Here is a 22,026-nt window from a genome sequence, read left to right on the forward strand (position 1 = left end):
CTATTCCTGAGTGCGCTTTTTTTTTCCCCCTTGCCAGTGGCTTTGAGTATTGTCTTTGAGAATGAGGTATCAGTTACAGCTCATCCACAGATGGGTTACTGCTCAGCGTCTTTCAGATTTAACCACATGTTAAATTGGCAGCTGGGTTCCCTGCACTGCATCTCATACTGCTTGACAAGATAATGGCAGAACCTAAAAGTGAAAATTCAGGCTTATTAATACTGCTACCATTAACAACAACACCAAAAGGGCACCAGAATAAGAAAAATATAAGAGAAATAATAAATTTAGTGGGACACTGTAACAACAGGCATAAGTAACAACTGTCTTAGGCAAACTGACACATTGGACACTTAACTGGACATGTATTTTTTCAAAAGCCTCCTAACTCCAAACTCTGGATTACTATTGTTCCATAAAAAGGCTATGTCCTCAATATGATTCATTTGTTTGTGACTATTTAGTAATTTGTACCACAATTATGTATGTGGAAAAGAATGTGAAGAATTCTTCCTAGTCAGTTTCATTCATTTGGCATTTCATTTTTTTATAGAACATTTTCTGTTCATCTCAAAATTTTTATTAAATTTTGCATGCCCTCACTTTTAAACTAAAGACATGTAACAGATTTCCCAAATTATTCTCCCTTAACTTAGTTCCTTTGTTATCTTAAAAAAGAATACAGTAATTAAAAATGAAATTTGGGAATGAAAGGAAGGCAGTTTCTTTATGTTTATTAAAAATGGGTTATTTGAATATGAGTATAATAATACTTTACATTCTGTTACAGAATTAATTAAAAGGATTTACTGTATGTCTATGGCTCTTTACCAGAACCTTGGGAGACAGGTAAGTGACAAGTATTTTTGCAGAAATATCTCTGAAACATTAAATAATTTGATCTCATAGGTTCCTGACAAAGTTCCTGAAAAAGTGACTTACCTCTTTTTCTCTTCAGTAAAACATTAGTAGAAATATCATATTTATATGAGTCTTAATGGAACATTTCTCTAGGATCCGATAAGTCATATTTCCAGGGAGGGGAGGGTTCTTTTCTGTCATATTTATAAGGAAGACATTTAGTAAGATACAAAAGTTTGGCACATTCCAGAACTTAAAGCATTATAAACAAATAAATACAATCAGTAAATGCTATGTGGTATCTGGATTATATCTTGGAACTGCAAAAACCCATTAGTGGAAAAGCAGGTGAAATACAGATAAAATGTGCAGCTTAATTAATAGCAGTAAAACAAGATTAATTCCTTAGCCAAAACCATGATTATGTAAGATGTTAAAATTGAGTGAGGGGTATATAGGAGCTCCATGGTATCCTTGCAACTTTTCTGTAAATCTAAAATTATTCCCAAATAAAAATTCACTTAAAGCAGAAATAAATCAAGGTTGATTTATTTGAAAATTATAGTTTAGAAGTAACTTTTCTCTGTAATTGTTTGAAAAATCAGAATTGTTACCTTTTAAAAAAAATCCAGATTCTATTAATAAAGATGCAAGGGTAACTATAGGTTTAATTTTTCAGTTTGTAGGAGGCATGGGATTTCAGTTTTTGGGATATTGGCATGGTGTTTGTGGCCATCTCCTTAAACCTGAGTACAGACTTCCTCTTTGATTCTTTCAAGGTGCTTCTATGCTTTTTGGTAGTTTAGTACAGCACTTTGTATTAACATAAGCACTTTCCCTATGCCCTGCTTTTTTCTTCTTTTTACTTTGATGTACTATTGGAGGCCAAAGGCCAGTGATGGGCCTCCATTTTGGAGTTGAGACCCTCTCAGTGTATGTTCAGTTACACCTCTGTGAGCTTCTAGGTCAAGTACAAGACATAGTTGACCTATTGTTAAGGAGTATGGATAAAGATGAACATAACTCTTAAATAGCCATTTCTGTAATTGAGCTAAAATAATTGATTGCTGTCAGATAATAGAAATTCTCAGTTTCAAAAATGAACTCTAACTGTATAACTCTTTTAAATTTCTATAAATATTAAAAGACTACAAGAATGGAACTCTGTAGTTGGCTGAAACTATTACATAAGTTTCATTAATAAAAGTAAAATAGCCATGCTGGTCTTATAAATGGTTTCCTGCTTCTGTTGCCAACTTTAATGATTTTAGTTAAACTTAAATTTCATAAAGGGAAATAGAAATATATTATACTTAAAGGATATAGACATTTAAAATAACAACAGGCCTGAGTGACTATTGTAGAATAATTATTAGGCTCCAAGAGTTCTGTTTTGCTTGATGGTATTTATTCATCAATCTCATGTTAGTAGAATTGACCTCTTTACTTCTTAGTTGTGTAACATAATTTCACCAGATCTTGGTAGGGAAGTTCAGAAAAATGGAAGACCACTTTTTCAGGACAAATTTAAATTCCTTTGATCATGTAATAGTTCATATATAAACAAACAAAAAACCCTCTTTTATTAATCTTTTGTACTAGAAACTCTAAACATGTTGTTTTTAGAGACATACTTTATCATTCAGCTGACTGTCATTTTGTGGTCATGTAATGTATAAATGAGAATACCTAATAGGTATTGAGCACTTTCTATGTACCAGGTACTTACAGTGATCTCATTTAATCTTCACAAATACAAAAATAGTTTGGAATCCCCTTTATAGATGTGGCAGGGGAAGTAACACATGTCTCCAGGCTAACCCTGAGGCTTTGGTGCAGAAAGAGCAGGTCCCCATGGTGTGCATTACTTGCTGTTTAGTTCATAATGTTACCAGTGGCCAGGAAATCCTTAATCCATGGATACTTGGTAAACTTGAGAGAACTTTAATTCTTCTGGGGAAAAGGGTGTCTGATCACACTGGGTGACCTAGAGCAGATTGCCCTGGGGTGAGTAGGCTGGAGTACAATCTCTTGTTCCCTGTTCCAGCCTTGATTCGGCTCATTCTGTGATTCCCTAACATGTCATTTGTTCTCTGTCACCTGATTAACTGCTGAACACTCACTCATTGTGTGCTTCATTGATCATAAGCCAAGAACTTTTGGCAGCTCTGGGGAACATGATCTCAGCGTGCCTCCTGGTCAGTGTTGGGCAACTAGGAGTTGTTAGTTGGGGTGAAAATTTGGATCCAGAAGACAGGGCACACGCCAGAGGCCAGAGATGTGGTAATTGAGCAGCTGACACGTGAAATGCAGCTATCCAGACACAGTCAATAGGGCAAGAGTCAGAAATAGAGTAGGCACGTGACTTTGAAAGATTATGATGGGTGACTTTGAACTTTGTGCATATAAAATACAGTTAACATTTGAACAATTTGGGCTTCAGGGGTCCTGGTCCATCCCACAGTCAAATCCACATATAATTTTTGACTCCCCTAAAACTTAACTACAAATAGCCTATTACTGACAGGAAGATTTTCTAATAATGTAAACAGTTGATTAACACATATTTTAGACATTATTATGTACTATATTCTTATAATAAAATAAGTTGGAGAAAATAAAATGTTATTAAGACAATTATAAGAAAAATACACTTAGAGTATAGTACTGTATCCAAAAAATCCATGCAGTTCTTCTTTTTTTTTTTTTTTAAGATTTTATTTATGCATTTGACAGAGCACAAGCAGGAGAAATGATGGCAGAGGGAGAGGCAGCCTCTCCTCAGAAAAGGAGGCTGATGTGGGTTTCCATCCCAGGACCCTGGGATCATGACCTGAACCCAAGGCAGACACTTAACCGACTGAGCCACCCAAGCATCCCAAAATCCGTGCGATTCAAATCCATGTTTTTCAAGGGGTAACTGTAATTCTGTTTTACTGAGAGGATAAGAGTTACCAACTTATTCATCAAAGTGCTCATTACACCATGCAGAAAACTCTCTGTAACTTCTCCCCATTGGTTGTAGCTGTATCTTTCTGCATAAAATACACCTAAAATTACAAAGTCTCCTTCGCTATATTATCTTCTTCATGGTCTCCAAAAGTTGACGTTCTTCAGGTTTTAGTCCTTGGCTACCTTCTACATTTATTCCCTATTTGGTCTCATGTGACCCCTTGCTTTAAATGCCTCCTGTTCTCCCAGATTTATTCCTAATCTGTATCTCTCCTATGAGCTCCAGGCTCAGATCTATGGCTGCCTATTCAACATTTATTTGAAAGTTTAATAAACATTTCAAACTTACCATGGCTGAAATAGAACTCTTGGATTCTCCTCCCCAAATGTGTTCCTGCCCTCCTTCTTCTTCAACTCAGTAAATGGTCCACACAGTTGCTCAGGCCAAAAATTAGAGGCCATCTTGAGTTTTCTCTTTCCTTCTGAACCCATTTCCAGCCCATCAATAAGGCTTATATATCCTCCTTTCAACACATATCCTTAAATACCCCTGTATTGCCGCTACCCACTACTTCCTAATATAATACAACCCATCATCATTACAAGTTACCTGGATGATAGCAAGAGACTTGTAACTGACCTTCCTTATCTCCTCTTTGCACCTCTCCAGTCAGTTCTCCATACAGGAGCAAAAGTGTTTTTTTTTAAATGTTTAACAGTTCCTGTCATTTTCCTGTTCAGAACCCTTGAGTGACTACCCATCACACTCAGGATAAAACCCCAAGTCTTACCATGTTCTACCAGGCCCTGCGTGTTCTGCCTGCTGACTTTATCTCCTACCATTCTCTGTCTTGCTTACTCTGCTCTAGCCACAGTTGCCCTTTTGCAATTCCTTAAATTCTCCAAGGCCACTGGAATCAGCTAAATCCCTCTTACTCCCTATCCTGCACCCTCATTCCAACCAGCTCAGACTCCAGTCTGATAGCAGCGGAGGTAGATTTAGAGAGAACAAACGTACATACCCAAGGCTCTCTAGTGTATGTAGTAAGTGAGGTTACACTAGAAATTTTGCAACTTTATTATTCCAAGTTTCTGTAATTTGCATTGCTTTCAAGTGGAAGAGGACTTGGAGATTCAGAGCAACAAGAAAGAAGCTAGAATCAATGGGAGAAGTCACAGAATTTCTGCTTAGTATAATGAGCACTATAATGAATAAGCTGGCAACAGTTACATCTACTTGCAAATAAACTGGGCTCCTTCATTGGACAGTGAGTTCTCCAGCACTGGCAGCGTATGTATCTATGAGGCTGATCAGGTTGGGGCTCCATGCTGGAGTGAAGGGTCAGAGAATTGATTTTTAGATCTTTCTAACTCAGATTATATAAGTTTTTAGAATCTTTTTTTTTTTTTTCAGGGCACTCTTTCCAAGTGTTCCTCAGATTTATTTTCCTGTATTTGTATTGGAAACTTTCACCAATAAAGGGTAAAAGTTTTCCAATATTTGAAGAGAAAGAAGAGCTGCTTTCAGGGTTGATTCCAGCCAGATTGCTCAAGTCCCCATCTAAAGGAAATTACTTTGAGAAATTTTTCTTTCTTCCATCTTTTATTTAGATTTTATTTTGATTAATTTTTAGTCTAAAATAAGCAATACATACGTACACAAATTCCCTGATAGGTTTTAATTGTTAAACAAAAAGTTCACTGAATTGCAGAAGTAGAGAGAATATTATGTGGTAATGGCTTTTTTTGGGGGGGCGGTGGAAATAGCCTTTTGATCAGAGTTTACTAGAAATGGAAAATTCACCTCATAGTTTCCCTTACATCAGAAGCTCTTTGAGAATTAGTGATCATGTTTGAATGTTTTCTTGAGGGTGATGTAGCCATTCCCTTATCTTCTCTTAGAAAGGCAGAAGTAGGATTTTGTAGTAGAGAACTTGGCTATAAGTGCTTCTAGTTAGACCTGGATAATGCTATTCATGCAAATTTCAGTTGCTTATAACCCCTGAACTGTGGAATTTGGAATCAATGATATAAGAAAGAATAATTTTCAGGGTCTCTGGATACTAAAATACTTTATATTTGATCGCTTCTGGTAGCTAGGACCCAAATAATAGGATGGCACCTCTAGAAGTTGCCTCTAGCCTGGCAGCTTCGTGTAGCACCAGGGCTTGCCCCAACCAGCATGGTGCTTGGCAGATCAATATGAAAGCAGTAGTGTGATCAGTAGTGTGATATGAAATCAGAAGTATATGAATATACTGTTCTCGGAAGGCCTGAATTCCTTACCATGATTCACCTTGAATCTCCTCTTACTTCTCGATCTTTTCTGGGTTTCTGACTTTGCTGCCTCCTTTCCCATTATACCTATCTCTGTCTTTTAGATTTGACTGCTCCTTCTTCATGGTTACTGTATTGACTTTGCCCAAACAAAACTACTCCTTTGATTCAAAACATACAGTTTGGATTATCTCTTGTATTGATAATCCTGTCTTGACTTGAGCCAGGGATTCTCTTAGGAGGAGAGAATAGATAGCAGTAACTCCTCAACTGTAAAGGTAACATGAGCATTACATATGTGTCATGGTTCTTGACTTCCTGCACCTGGCAATTAAGATTAATTTTTGTATCTGGCCTTAGCAAAAGACTAACATATCCACATTTCTTTTAAAACTAATAATGAAGTACTAAAGAAAAAAAAGGAAGAAGCAGTTCTTAAATGTAATGCACTTTTTTCTGTCAAATTCATCTACTTAGGACAGATCCAAGAATCTAGGATAAGAAGAAAGAGGCTTTTAAACTACATATAGATGGTGTTTGAAAATTCAGACCTTAAAATTAATCAGGTTCACTTAGAGCCTTTTTATTTACTAACTTTTCCTCTTAATTGCAAACACATATGTTTTCTAAATGCTTTATCTGTTTTACTTAACATGTTTTCTAAATGCTTTATCTGTTTTTACTTAACTTAATCCTCATAGCAATCCTGTGAGGCTATTATAACTCCCATTTAACATATGAAGAAACTGTCTTGGACAGGTTACATCATTGACCATAGTTACACAACTAGTTTTGTCAGAGCTGGGATTCAAGTTCATGTATATAACCACTTTTTATCTTGATCTGTGAATTCTCTTAACTCATAATTTCAGGAAGCCCAGTTAAGTGGTTTCTCAGACCAAGCAGCTTAGAAGTTTCAAATTTGAAAGAAAACACAATGACCTAGGATTCCCAATTTAACGTATTCCTTTTAATAAGATAATTACTCAAGAACACAAATATATGTACAGTGGCGTTCTTTTATAATGTTATCATAGAAAAATAGTTATTATGGCAAAATAATTGAAAATAATTCAGAACTTCAATAATAGAAGAAATAGATAAACTAGGGCACTGCTTTTGAAACTTTAATGTATACATGAATAACATGGAGACCTTATTAGAATGAAATTTTGATTAAGTCTGGGGAGGGCAAGATTTTACATTTCTAACAAGTTCCCAGATAATGCTGATATTGATTTATGGACCCCACTCTGTGTAGCAAGGAATTTCAGTACCTTCCTATTATGTTTGTTAAGAACAGGCCTGGGACTAAGGAGAGGTAGGTGCCTCACTCATCTCTCCTTAGTTCCATCCCTGGATAAGGATCATGTTTTTAAAGACTATTCAGTGACTCTTAGTTATTCTTATAACATAATGAGAAGAAAATTCAAAAATGAAATTTGCACTGTTACTCAAGATGACTTAAAAAAGATATAAACTGGTTTATGACAGCCTAGCCTTGGAGGAAACATTGGCTTCCTGCCACCCACATGTCTGTCTTCAATCTCCCCCCAAAATCTCATTTTTTCCCTCAGGAAACATGTAAACTATTTATTGGTATAATGGGGGCTTCAGTCAGGGCATCTTCCAAATAGTAAAGAGCAAATATTTTTAAGGAAAAAGGTAGAGAAATAAATACTTTTTTATGTAGAATTATGGTTTAGAGTAGAGAATCCTACTTTTTAATATTTATTGATTTGCTACTTTTAAGCTTAAGTTTACTGAGAAGCAAAATCTGTGCTTTTTCTGTATTCTAAACAGTGTGTGTGTGTGTGTGTGAGAGAGAGAGAGAGAGAGAGTATTTATATAAATAAACACCCTTTACGTTGCTGCCTCATGTTTTAGTAAGGCAGGCCAAGCAGGTTTTTAAAAGGAGATTGGTTTTCCTTTCAACCTTTAAAATTCAGTAACCTGAATGTAGAAGTGAAGTGTCTTTCACTATGGAGCAGGGAAGGAAGTAAAAAGGAGGCAAGATAGGAAAGTCTGATACATTTAAAATCTCATTCTCCTGGAGAGGAGGGTGTTCGGCACAGAAAGAATTCCTGAAATCTGCATAGGGATGTTCTTGAGGATTTGACCAAACACCACACTGTGCATTCAATTTGAAACCCCTAGAAGTTGGCAAGGATAACTTGTAAAGAATGAAAACTTACCAGTTCTTCCTAAGAATGAGCCCTAGAATAAAGGTTCCTCTACACAAGTTCTAAAAGAGCTTAAAACCAAGCCTCAAAATAATCTTGTTAATCTGCAGGTAGCTTTACTGTCTGGCAGTTTAACACTCTTTAAATTAATACAAAAAAAATCTAGCACTCAGCAACATAAAATTCAAGTAAATTGTATCTAGTTAAGCCTTTCTTGATAAACAAAGAAGCAAGAGAAAAATCTCAGAACAAGGAGACAATAAACATAGACCCTAAAATGGCAGAGATGGACAATTATCAGACAAGTACAGTGAAGCAGCTATTGTAAATATGGCCCATGTAAATAAACATAATGAGAATTGGAATATCTAGAGATTTAAAAATGCAGTAAATAGGTGGGATTAAGTGCAGATTAGATCCTTTGGGAGAAAAGGTCTGTGAACTTGAAAGCGGTGAGGATTCATCCACGGCATAGAAAAAAGACTGAAAAAGATGAAAGCAGCTTGGTGCCCTATAAGTAAATACCATGAGTCTAACATAAGTGTAAGTGGAGTCTCAGAATTTTGGGAGGAGGGCGGGAGAGAAAAAGAAATTTAAATAAATAATGGCTGAAATTTCCCCCAATTTGAAGTAAGCTCTAAACCCATAGGTCCAAAAACTTAAACAGACCCCAGGCAAGATACATACATCCCAAGGCGCAGCATAAGAAAATTGCTGAAAATCAGTGATAATGAAAAAATTTTAAAAGCTGTCAGAGGGGGAAAGAAATATATTACATACAAAGGAATAAAGTTAAGAATTTAGACAGCAGACTTATAAGAAACTATTCAAACCAGAATGCAGCTTAATAGCATTTTTTAAGTTCTAAAAGATTGTCAACCTAGTATTCCATAGCTAACAAAAATATTTTAGGACGTTAAGGAGGAAAAAACATAAGAGAGGAAGAGCTTTTTAGACAAAAATTGAGACAACTTATGACCAGCAGACTTACGTTATAAGAAATATTAAAGGAATTTCTTTAAGCAAAAGGGAAATGGTAGCAGATGGAAATTTGGACTATACAAAAGAATAAAGAATCCTTGAAATGTCTCATATGTCAATAAACATAAGAATTTTTTTTCTTTGTATTTCAGGTTTTTTTAAAAGGTAACCGTTTGAAGCAAAAAATAATAACAGTGTCTGTCTAGTAGAGTTATAACACGTAAAAGTAAAATGTGTGACAACAATAGCTCAAAGAATTGGATGGGGAAAGGAATCATATTATTTTAAGAGTCTTAGACATGAAGGTGTAATGTGTTTTGAAGGTAGGTTATAATAAGAGAGCATCCCCTTAAAAGGTTGGAAAAACAGAGTTTTAACTAATAAGAAACCATTGGTAAATATGAAATGAACTCCCCCCCCCAAAAAAAATCCAAAAGAAGATTAAATAAAAGGGAAAAAGGAACAAAGAACAGAAGGGACAAATAGAAAACCTGCAACAAGATGGTAGAACTATATACAACCATGTCAGTAATCACATTAAATGTAGATGATGTACTCTAATTAGAAGGCAAAGATTGTCAGATTGAATAAAAAAGTAAGAGTAAACTCTATGTTGTTCTCAAGAAACTCTTGAAATAGGTTAGAAAAAGTTTGGAAAAATATACACAATGTAAGTCCTATGTAACAGAAAACTGGGCTTCAGAACAAATGATGTTAATAAGGTTAAAAAAGGACACTTCATAATGAAAAATGGATCAATATTTCAAGATGAAATAATAACTTTAAATGCAGCCAATATGCTACATTGTCAAAATACATGAAGCAGAAACCAATAGAGCTGAAAGAATACATTGAGAAATCTATTATAATTGGACATTTCAGCATTGATAAAAGTAATTGATGGGACAAGTACAAAGAATATCAGGGAAGATATCAATATGTGTATAACAATACTGTAAACTAATGTAATTTGATTAGTATTTATAAAACATTTCACTCATGAAGAGCAGAGTTTATGTTCTTTTCAAGTGCATGTGGAACATTTATCTGCATAGACCACCACATGCTAATTGTAAAACAAGTCTCATTAACTTTAAAATAATGGAAGTTATACATAGTATGTCCTCTGACCCCAACAATTAAGTTAGAAATGAATATCAGAAAGGTATCTGAAAAATCCTCAATATTTGTAATTATACCAAGTGCTTCTAACACATTGGTTAAAAAAAATAATAAAACAGGGAAATTAAAAGTTGTCTTGAAGTGAATCAGAATGAAAACACAAAAATCTGTGAAGTTTAGCTGAAGCAGTGCTCAAATATTTAACTTTAAATTATGTGTATTAGAAAAGAAGAAAGGGATAAAATAAGTCATCTAAATATCCACCTTACGAAGCCAGAAAAAGAAGAGCAAATTAAAACCAAAGTAAGTAGAAGGAAGGAAATAATCAACAAGAACAGAAATCGAAAAGATGATCAAGGAAACCAAAAGCAGGCTTTTTGAAAAGATGAATAAACCTCTAGCTTGTCTAATCAAGAAAAATAAAGAAGGAAGAAAACACATGTTAGTAAGTATAATATCAGGATTGAAAGAAGGGATGTCATTACATATTCTACAGAAATTAATAGCATATAGAAGAAATATTTAGAAATAAGTTTGACAACATTGATGAAGCAGATAAATTCCTTGGAAGACATACATTACTGAAATTTGACTCTGGAAGAAATAAAATTAGAGTAGTACCATATCTTAAAGAAGTTATATCCTTAGTTAAAACCCTTTCCATACAAACAAAGCAAACCAGAAATAAACACCGAAAGAATTCCAGTCCTGTAACTGGATGTTATAATGTTGTAACTGATGAATTCCATCAAACATTTAAATAATTCAGAAAATAGAGAAAGAAGGAACACATCCCAACTCATTTTAGGACATCAGCATTATGTTGATAAGAATCAAGATACAGATATTACAAGAAAACTATGAACAAATATCCTCATGAACATACATGAAAAGTTTTTAAAGGTTAGCAAATTAAATCCAGCAGTATATAAAAACATTGGTTTTTCCTGGGTGTGCAAGCTTGGTTTAATTTTAGGATATCCCCTAGCGTAAGTCATCACTTTAACAGGAAAAATGGAAAAAAGCTACACAGTACTGTGAATAGTTGCAGAGAAAACAATAGACTAAATTCAAGAGCCATTCATAAAAGGAATCTTTTGGGAAACTAAAAACAGAAGGGAACTTTCTCAACTTGAGAAAAAACATCTACATATAATCTCTAGCTAAAATCTCATTAATATCACAAGTTAGAATGCTTTCCCCCTAGATAAGAAACAAGGCAAGGATGCCTACTTCCCTCCTTATGTCTGTCTAGTGCTGTGATGGAGCCCCCAGCCAGTGTAATAGGCAATTAAAAAAAAAAAGAAATGGCATACAGATTGCTAAGGTGGAAATAAAACATCTTTATTTGCACATAATGTAGTCATGTATAGAGAAATGCTGAGCAGTCTCTCAAAAGCCACTAGAATTTGTAATTTAAATTCAATTAGCAAGATTACAGGACACAAAGTAGATATACAAAATCAGTTGTATGTGTATATACTAGCAATGAAAAATTGGAAATTGAGATTTTAAATCTGTATGGAAATACAAAGGACCTAGAAAAGTTAAAAAAAATTGACAACAGTATTGGAAGTTTCAAAACTTCCTGTACTTTTTAAAAAATTTATTTATTTGAGAGAAAGAGAATCTCAAGCGTATTCCATGCTGATTACAGATCCTGATACAGGGCTCAATCCCATGACCCATGAGATCATGACCTTAGCCAAAATCAAGAGTTGGATGCTCAACCAATCAAGCCATCCAGGTGCCTCAAGACTTTCTCTACATTTTAAAGCTTCCTCTTTAAAGCCACAGTGATCAAAGCAGTGTTGGTCTAAAGTAGACATATATAGAGAATCCAGAAACAGACCCACACTTGCATAGTCCATTGATTTTTGATAATTATGCCAAGGTAATTAAATGGAGAAAAGATAGTCTTTTCAACATATGGTACTAGAACACCCGGATATCCAAATGTTTTTTTAAAAATTAACCTCAACCCTTATTCTTCATATATAAAAATATCTTGAAAAGAATCATGGATCTGAAACTGATTGAAACTGAAACTATAAAACTTTAAGAAAAAATTCACAGTTGGAATAGGCAGAGATATCTTAGGACACAAAAAGCATGAACCATAAAAGAAAAATTGACAAATGGGACTCTATCAAAATTTAAAACTTCTATTCTTTGAAAGATACCATTAAGAAAATGAAAAGGTAGTCTTTAAACAGAGAGAACATATGCACTATATATATATATATATATATATATATATATATATATATCTGACAAATGACTTGTGACCAGAATATATAAAGAACTTTTACAGCGCATTAATAATAAGACAACCCAGTTAAAAAATATGCACAAGAAAATAATGAATGGCCGGTGCAGCACAGGAAGAGATTCAATATCATTAAACCTCAGAAAAAAAACCAAATCAATACAATGAGATACCACTATATATTTGTCAGAATAACTAAAATTAAAAATTAAAAAAGAGCACCTGTTAGCTGAGATGTAGACCAGTTGGACTTTCATATATTTTGCCATGGGGAAAGTGAAATGATAAAACTATTTTAGAAAACAGTTTGGTAGTATTACAAAGGTAAATATTATTGCCATGAGATGCAACAATTTTACTCCTAAATATTTACCCCAAGGAAATGAAAGTCAATTTACACACACACCTGCACATGAATGTTCATAGCAGCTTTATTCGTAATAGCTACAAGCTAGGACCATCAACTAGTGACTAGATAAACACACTGTGGTATGTCCATGCAGTGGAATACTACTTGGCAATAAAAGAGGCTTAAAGAACTGATACACACAGCATGAATGACTCTCAGAAACATTATGCTGAGTTAAATAAGCCGGACACAAAAGAATCCAAATTCTATGATTCCATTTACTGCCTTGAATTACTACATCAGAAATGTTAGAAAAGGCAAATTTAATCATTAGTAATAATGAGCAGACAAGTTGTTGCCTGCAGCTGAGAGTTCAGTGTAATTGACCTGGATTGGGTATGAGAAAACTTGTGGCATGATGGGGTGTGTTCTTGTGGTGATTATAGGGACATATGGATATATGTTTGTAAAATGCATTGAAATATCCATGAAAATGCACATATTTTTCTGTATATAAACTATAGTTCAATAATGCTTTATTTTTTTAAGATTATTTATTTATATGAGAGCGAGTGTGAGCAGGGAGAGGGACAGAAGGGGAGGGAGAGGAGGAGGGAAAGAATCCCAAGCAGAGTCTGTGCTGAGTGCAGAGCCCTTTGCTGGCTTGATCTTGTGACCCTGAGATCATGACCTGAACTGAAACCAAGAGTCAGATGCTTAACTGACTGAGCCACCCAGGCACCCCTAGTAATGTTGTTTTAAAAAGCATTCCACAAATGTTGAAAGTTATTTAACTAGCAAAAGATTAACTCTGTCTAATAGTAGAAGACCTCTGTGTAAGACTGAAACTTTGTCAACCTGAAAAGTCTGTTCAGATAAATCAGTATATACAATAGAAACAATAATACATGAATTAAATATCCTTAAACAAGGAAAGAGAATAAATGAATTTTCGGTATACTTTCTAGCCTGTGATTTGATGTATTGGAATAGGACCCTAGCATCCTTATATTTCACTGATGTACTTTTCTGTCTTCTTAAATTGATATTTGGTGGTGTTCTTGGCACTAAGATGAATCCAACTAAAATGAAGTGATTACACATAATTCATTCTGGGTTTTGTTTTATTATTCTTTTGCATTTTTCTAATCAAAATATGTACATAATACTCCAGTGTCTCTTAGAATCTATTCTTTATTTTAGAAACGGAACCTCTATATTTTACCTGAGCATATATATGGCTGCCCACCTAGAAACTACATTGCTCTGCTTCTCTTGCAGCAGGGTGTGGCTTTGTGGCTAATAATAGTTGAAAGATGATTGTATAAGGTTAACTACTCCCAAACAAGCCATATGTCCTAGACTTTCTCTTTTCCCTTTCTGCTTGGCTGGCATGTTATATCAGGTGTAGCAACCATCTTAGGTCCAGAGCTGGAGGTCATGTAAGGGATAATAGAGTCAGTGTAGGTCTGTGGTGATCTTGTACAGCATACCTTTCCTTGCCACCCAGTATTATAACATGAAAAAGAAGAATTTCTAACTTGAGCTACTGTATTTTTTAAATCTTTTTTTTTTTTCAAAGATTTATATATTTTAGAGAGTGACCACGAGCAGGAGGCACAGTGGGAGAGGAAGAGAGATTCTCAAGCAGACTCGGCACTGAGCACAGAGCCCCACACAAGGCTCTATTTCATGTGACCCTGAGATTACAACCTAAACCAAAACCAAGAGTTGGACACTTAACTGACTGTGCTACCCAGGTGCCCCTGAATCTCTTTGTTATAGCAGAAAGTTTATACACTAATTCAAAGGAAACCATTTAAGAATTCTATTTTTCTCTGTGTACTTTTTGGACATATCCAGTATATTTTAGGGGGCAGTCTCAATTAAAATAATTATTTAAGAGAATGTTTCTCAAAGTTCAAGTTACTTTTAAACTTTACGTACTAATTATTAATAAATTGATATGCAGGTTTTCTTCAACTTACAGTGGGGTTATATCCTGATAAACCCATTGTACATTGAAAGTATCTTAAGTTAAGTTGACAATGAATTTAATACATCTAAGCTACCAAACATCATAGCTAATTCAGCCTACCTTAAACATGTATAACACTTATATTAGCCTGCTGGGCAAAATCCTCTAACATAAAGACTGTTGTAATAAAATGTTGAATATCTCATGTAATAAATTGAATGCTCTATTGAAAGTGAAAAACAGAATGGTTGTATGTGTTTTAAGCCTATTGGTCATTTATCCTCGTGATTGTGTGGCTGACTGGGGGCTGTGCCTGTCGGCATCATGAGAGTTCAGTGTTACCAGTTTTTCGGTGTTATGTTGTTAACCTGGGAAAAGTCAAAACTCAAAATTTGAAGTGCAGTTTCAGCTAGAATTACTTATCTGTTACCAACTTTTCTATAATTTTTTTGTCTAGTCTGTCAAAGGCTTAAAGATATAAATCATTAATTTATTAATTTTTCCTTATATTTGTATCCATTTTTGGTTTAGAATGTGTTAATGTATTATTTGCTTTCAACATCTCAATTGATAATTATACTTTTGTCAGAGTAATATGACTTTCTTCCTAATTTTTGCTATGTGCTTTGTGTTTTAGCTGACATGAATATTGCTATCTTAGTTTATATTTCCCTATGTGTCTTTATACTTACTATATTTGCTCTTTCTTTGTCGTGTCTTTTAGATATTTCCTAAAAGTAGAGTATAGCTAGATACTATTTTTTAACCTAGTGAGAACCTTTGTCTTTTAAGGATATATTAAATCATTTATATTTATTGTCAGAATTGATCTAATTGGTTTTACTTCATTTGAAGCTTTCTGTTTTAAATTCTTTTTTATTTCCATTGTGTTTTGGACTTCTTGCTCTTTGATTTAAAGTTTATCTTCGTTTAATTTGGTTTTGATTTTTTCAATTTATGGGAACATCTCCAGTTATTTACTAGTCAGCTTGTTTCTAAGATGTCCCTGTCATTACTATATAAGTAACACAGGGCATGCACTCACATTCTCATTAATGTTTGCTTCGTGAGAGAAGCTGTCCTTTCACTGCTTTGAGTCTCTGATAGGCTGTTAGCCTATCTTGAGCGTTCCATGTCATGAGAGGGTACCAGCTCCATTCTCTTTCTATAATAAAGAAACATGAATATGGGGATTTCCCATTTTTTTCACATTATGCTTAAAGACTATTTAGGGAAGTAGGGTCTTAGATAGCACTCAGTCTTGTCTTGGAAACAGTGTGGAAAGAAGAAGCCTGTGGCAGTTGCTAGGGGGTAATATCTTTAAGAAAATAGTGATGTTGCAAAGTTATTTTTAGAGTTATTTTAGTTATTTTCATTCATGTATATATATATTCATTCATGTATATGAATGTATATATATATATATATACATGAATGAGTGACAAGATTTCCATCTTGTCATATATATATAGATATCCATATCTATCTATCTATCTATCTATCTATATTTTTTTAAGCAGATAATTATATGGCTGGACTACCAAGATGTAGGGAATGAAGTGAGGCTGATTCAGCCTCTCTGGGATTGTAAGTTATAGTGAAGTCTCTTGCCAAGAGACTCATCTTAGTGTGGTATGTGGACAGCATAAGGGCTGAGGAGGCAGGAAGGCCTTTTTTTCCCCAGCTTTGGTTCTCTGTTTTTCTTTGCGACCATGGCAAAACACTCAGCTTTTTTCTGGGCCTCAGGCTAGATCTATGAAATGAGGAAGATGACTCTCTGAGATCCTTCTAACTTTAAAATTCCATGATTGGCCAGGACCCCAAGGATAGCAAAGAAGTTTCCATTTGACAGCAGTTTTATTTTTAATTTCATTAAGCAAAGAAATCAGCTTAATTTCATCTTGCAGAGTCAAGAGGAATAAATCACTTATCTTATTGCATTGAGTGCAGAGAGTTAGGAGGGATCATATATGACTTGTGTGTCTATGCTCTGACCTAATATTAGGTAAGTGACACATGCTGTGCTGGAGATCCCCCCCCAGTTATAACACGCGGAAGTAGTCTTCTCGTAGAATGACTTAGAGGAACGTGAAATCACTCCTTTTCCCTGAGAAAATGTGGAAAGATATTCATCTAGACTCCCAGAAGGTAATTCTAGGATATGTGCTTGTCTTGAGATTGAGGGTGCTGGGAGGTGGGCCCACTGGGTGATAATAGTGAGACATGAGACTAAAGGTCACACTGAAGGTCTTTCATTGATGAGCTCCTGAGTGGTCGAAAGGCTGCTGGCACTGAATTCATGTTTCACGACATCAGTGAGAGGATGCTGCCCAAGCTGGCTTTTTGTCATGAGCTAAGCTGGACATGGTCACAAGCAGGGTGGGCAGATAGAATTTTGAAATAATGAACATGTCACAATGGTAAGAGAGCGAGGAAACAGTGCTGACTGAATAAAATCTATACAGCAGTCAAAGGGTGATTCTTTTTTGAAGAAGGGCTTTGTTCTGCTTCAGTTCTGGAGGCTGATCCGCCGACAAAGGCTTCATCTGGGGCAACAAGGAAAAGATCATGCAAGCAGACATCAGTTGCTTCTCTTCTCTAGTCACCACTTTGCGGACTTTCATTTCCCTCTCTACAAGAGCTTCTGGGGAAAAAGGAGAATTGTTTCATTTCAGAAATGTGTTTTGTTCTAGTGAATAAAGACATGCCATGAGTAAATCCAAGTAAAATACAAATAAGTTAGAAGCTTGGATAAAAAATGCAGGTGATAGGCTTTTATGAAGTGCCATTGTATGGTAGGCCCACCTAGGGATGTGGAGGTCAACATTCAGTGGCTTCTGTCCTTAAGAACCTAACTTGAGTAAGGCAGATGGATAAATGGCTAATACTTTTTTTTCTTGGTAGAGAAAGACCTTTTTTATTGGTAGTAACAACCAGAATTCTAGACTCTTCTGTGGGACACAGGATTCCTCTTCTCTTCAGCTTATACATAGAAGGGTACTGTATGTCATTATCATGCAGAAGGTTATTCACCTTCTGCTGGACTACCTGGATAAAGAGTTGCCAAACACAGCTTCTTCACAAAGGAATTAATGTCATGGCCATGGGCTTTCAAGGTTAAATTGCTAAGACTATGTTTCATTGTTTTTGTAGAGCATCTGCTCTATGCAAGGCCCTGTGCTAGATGTTGAGACTACAAGGTTAGATAGAATCCCTGTTCTTAAGACACTTATAGTCCAGAAGGAGATGAGTAGATGGATAAGTAGAGGCCAGGGTACATGGAGACATACAGGAGGAAATAAATCATTAGAATGCACAGGAGAGAATGATTGCATATGTTCTAATAGAACTAAACAGTCTCAAAGAATCTCTTTCTTTAATGGTTGTAGTGAGCTGCGCTAAAAGTTCTGTTTTTTTTCCAAGAGCTATACATTTCTGATATTAGGGATAATAATAACAGCCAAAAACTTCGCAATGTTTTACTCTGTGTTAGGCATGGTTCTGGTGTTTTATGTATAACCAACCAGTTAAGGAATCCTTACAGTTGTCTTATAAGGTAGGTATTAGTATTAACCTAGAAACTTGAGGCGCAGAGTACCTGAGTAACTTGACTGATGACAATTAGCATGAAGTAGATCTAGGCCTTATTTCCAAAGTTGATGTTCTTAACTACTGTGTGAAGTTAAGCTGTCTAAAATTAAGAGAGTTGACTACTGGGGGAACAATTGTACATTTTTGTAGGTCCAGCAGCTTAATATTAACGAGTCCACAGCTGAACATCTAGGAAAAAATGTCAGTACATGTGCTTCTTATTTTCTAGAAATAAAGCTGTATATTGTTATTATTATTGGAATTGCCCTGTGGCAGCTACAAATGATAACTAGAATATTTTATTTGAAATTATAGGAAGATACCTTTTGATCAAATACTGTTCCCCATTAATTTACAGAAAGGTGCTTTCTTGAATTTTGAATATATGTAAAGAGATTGAACAGTCTCCCATAATCCCTGAATCCCACAGCTCTTTGAGGGGGGGTTTCCTGTTAAGCCCAGTGTCTCCTGGACAAGGAAGAGGCTACTTTCTCTGGTGTTCATCTATTGAAATGTCGGTCTCTTTTTTACAGCAGTGGAGGCCTTTAATTTATAAGCTGGATTTGTAAATTGAAGGGCCCAGGCTGGCTGGGTCTGTGGTGCATGTGGGTTACCTCCGTGCCTGAACCACAGGAGGCCCGCTATTTGCTGCACCGAGGGAGTTAATAAGAGCTTTTGTGACCCGGTTTGCCCACAGTTTATGGGCTCAAATCTAGATGATCTGAAGGAAAAAAGAATGGGATGAAAAAGTCAAAGTTATGGTTATAAACTGGAAGGAAAGTTAGAATTTTAAAAACAGCATCGATATGGCACAGACAAGAATTAGAAGTTAGGAAGAGCCTAGGAAGAAAGATTTTTAATTAGAGCAGCACTCAAGACATTTGAGATTGTTATGATGATTTTAAATAGGCAACCCTTTGGCTTTATAAAAAGAATCAAGAACTTGACTTTCTGTTTGTAGTTTATTAAATGTAAACACAGAAAATTTAAAGAGAAAAGGTAATCTTTTTATGTAAAACTGTTTTGATTTATGGCTTCCTGGACTTTGAAAGACTCCTTGCCCCTTGATTAAATACATTGAGTTCTAAAACTTAATAAATATATTTTTTGTGCACCAGCAGGTATTTTTAATATAGCAATTAGGAATGTCATTAGGAAGATTATTGAAAGCACTATGTAACATAAAATTTAGATGGTAATCCTAAAGAAAATGAGGTTTCAGACATTGTTTGGATACATTACCTAAAAATAGAAGTAAACTTTTCATGTACTGCTGAAATCAACTGTAGGAATGAAGATAAGATTTTGTGTAAAGATATTTTCTATTTTGCTTTTTAAAAGATTAATTTTATTACCTATCAAAGTTCCCTTTGACCACCCCCCCCATCCTCCCCAGAGGTCATCATTTTGTCATTCATTCATCCAAAAAGTTTTTTTGAATATTTATATGCATATGTTTGTATACATAGAACGGATATTTATGTTTTGCATAGATTTAAAAAAAACAACCCACAGAATATATTGTTTGCTTGTTCATTTTAAATATGGCCTTCTGTCATGTTTTGTTTTTAATTCTTCAGTAATGTTACTCATTACAGCTGACATTTATTGAGTAGTTAACTCTGTGCTAGATGAGATATTTAGCATTTTTCATATAATTTAGCTTAATAATCTTTATAATAAGCTTCAGAGGTGCGTACAAATAGTTGGTTTTGTAGGAATACATCTTTACCTTTATTATACCTCACATTTATATTAAATTACTAATACCAGTAGTTTATCTTTCTTTAATAAGGCTTCAAAAATAACTGTGAGGAATAATCTGAACAAGTTGGTAAGAAAATAACTTTTAGTTCTGTTAGTTTTGTTACTCTTACGCAGTCAGCTTTTCACTACCAAGTCCCCAGAGGGGGTGTTTTTGCTAAGCCAGAAGGAGGGAAATGTGAGGGGAACTCCTGCTCACCTTTTAGGAATGCAGAGGTAATTTTTGTCATATTTGACTCATTCTCAGTGAAGAACAGACAACCCCAGACATTCCTCACTAGTTAATGGTTTTAAAAGTCCTTGCCTGTGATGATATCCTTATTTTGGGGAAAGTTGTAGGTTACAAGACCTAGGTGAAAAGAGGTTTGTTTTTGGAAGATGCTTCTCCCTCTGCCCTTAGTCATTCTGGTATGAGGAACAGAGAGAGGCTGCTGCGATGGGAGCTTGGACAGTTTTTTGTTTTGTTTTGTTTTGTTTTGTTTTAATGGGAATTGGTAGAAAGGGAGTGATAGTGAGTGGATTGAAAGGGAAAAAAAGGTTGTGTTTATTATGTTTTCCCTGATTTTGGAGTTTGGAGGAAATTTTCAAAATTTCATGACAAAATAAAGTGCTTTTAATGAATGAGATAGCTTTTTAGAAAGGTTTGAATCTCAGCTCTGCTGTTTAACTAGCTGGGTGATCTCGAAAAAGCCACTTTCTGCTGTTTGAATCAAGTGATAATAACATCTACTTTATAAAGTTGTAGGGTTGAAATTATATAAAATGTTTTATATATTGGGCAGTACTGTACAAATATGCAAATATTAGGTGATAGTCTTCCTATTTTTATTATCATAACTCTTGTCAAGGCTGTCTACAGTTTGCCTCTTTTAACTATATTGCCTCTGTACTGAAGATTTAACCTCCTTGTTGCTTCTATCCTTTATTACTTGCAAGAGAGTACTATATTAGGGCTCTCTTATTTTCCAAATAGAAGAAGCAGCCTTACTGCTGAATCATTTAACAAATATTGAAGGCCTAATATGTATCAATCAGCATTTCTTTAGGCCCAGTTTAAGAACTGAAAAGATCATTGACAATAACTCAAAAGAGGAGATACGCTGAAGGTCCCAGTAATCATCATTTCATTGTCATTATACATTCATATTCACAGACTTTTTTTTTAATATTTTATTTATTTGACAGAGAGAAATCACAACTAAGCAGAGAGGCAGGCAGAGAGATAGAGGAGGAAGCAGGCTCCCTGCTGAGCAGAGAGCCCGATGTGGGGCTCGATCCCGGGATCATGACCTGAGCTGAAGGCAGAGGCTTTAACCCACTGAGCCACCCAGGCGCCCCCACAGACATTGTTGATCTTTTGTCTTCAAGATAAAAGTAAGCAAATATAAATTAACATCTGTGTACTTAAAAAAGTGTAATTCTGTTGTAGTGCAACACTGTTTGGAAAAAAAAAATCAAATTATCTTGCTGTGGTTTCTTTTTGGTTATAATACTTAAATTATTTTGAGATCCCAAACAACATTCAGTGGGGATATGAAGTGTTTATGTTTATCAGAACAAGACATGGGTGAATGGTGGTTAAGAAGTGCTAAAAGTAAGCTCTTGTTTCTAGATGGGGAGGTGGCTACACTGAGTTTATATTTGGTGCCCTTCAGGGTCCTCATTTAATGGGGAACTGATCTTTGTGTGAAAGCCCCCT

General features: G+C 35.1%; 1 protein-coding gene across 5 annotated transcripts in view; it reads left to right on the top strand.

Moving 5' to 3' along the window:
- Positions 1 to 22,026, top strand: part of ZNF438 (zinc finger protein 438) — a 180,810-nt gene that overhangs the window by 34,979 nt on the left and 123,805 nt on the right. For 3 of the 5 annotated variants that reach the window (XM_046010549.1, XM_046010546.1, XM_046010547.1), the window contains exon 2: positions 791 to 849. The exons of the other annotated variants lie outside the window; for them this stretch is intronic. The gene's annotated coding sequence lies outside the window, so the exon portion shown is untranslated. The remainder of the gene's footprint in view (positions 1 to 790; positions 850 to 22,026) is intronic. 5 annotated transcript variants of the gene reach the window in all.

Source organism: Meles meles, chromosome 7, assembly GCF_922984935.1.
Source record: "Meles meles chromosome 7, mMelMel3.1 paternal haplotype, whole genome shotgun sequence".
Taxonomy (NCBI): domain Eukaryota; kingdom Metazoa; phylum Chordata; class Mammalia; order Carnivora; family Mustelidae; genus Meles; species Meles meles.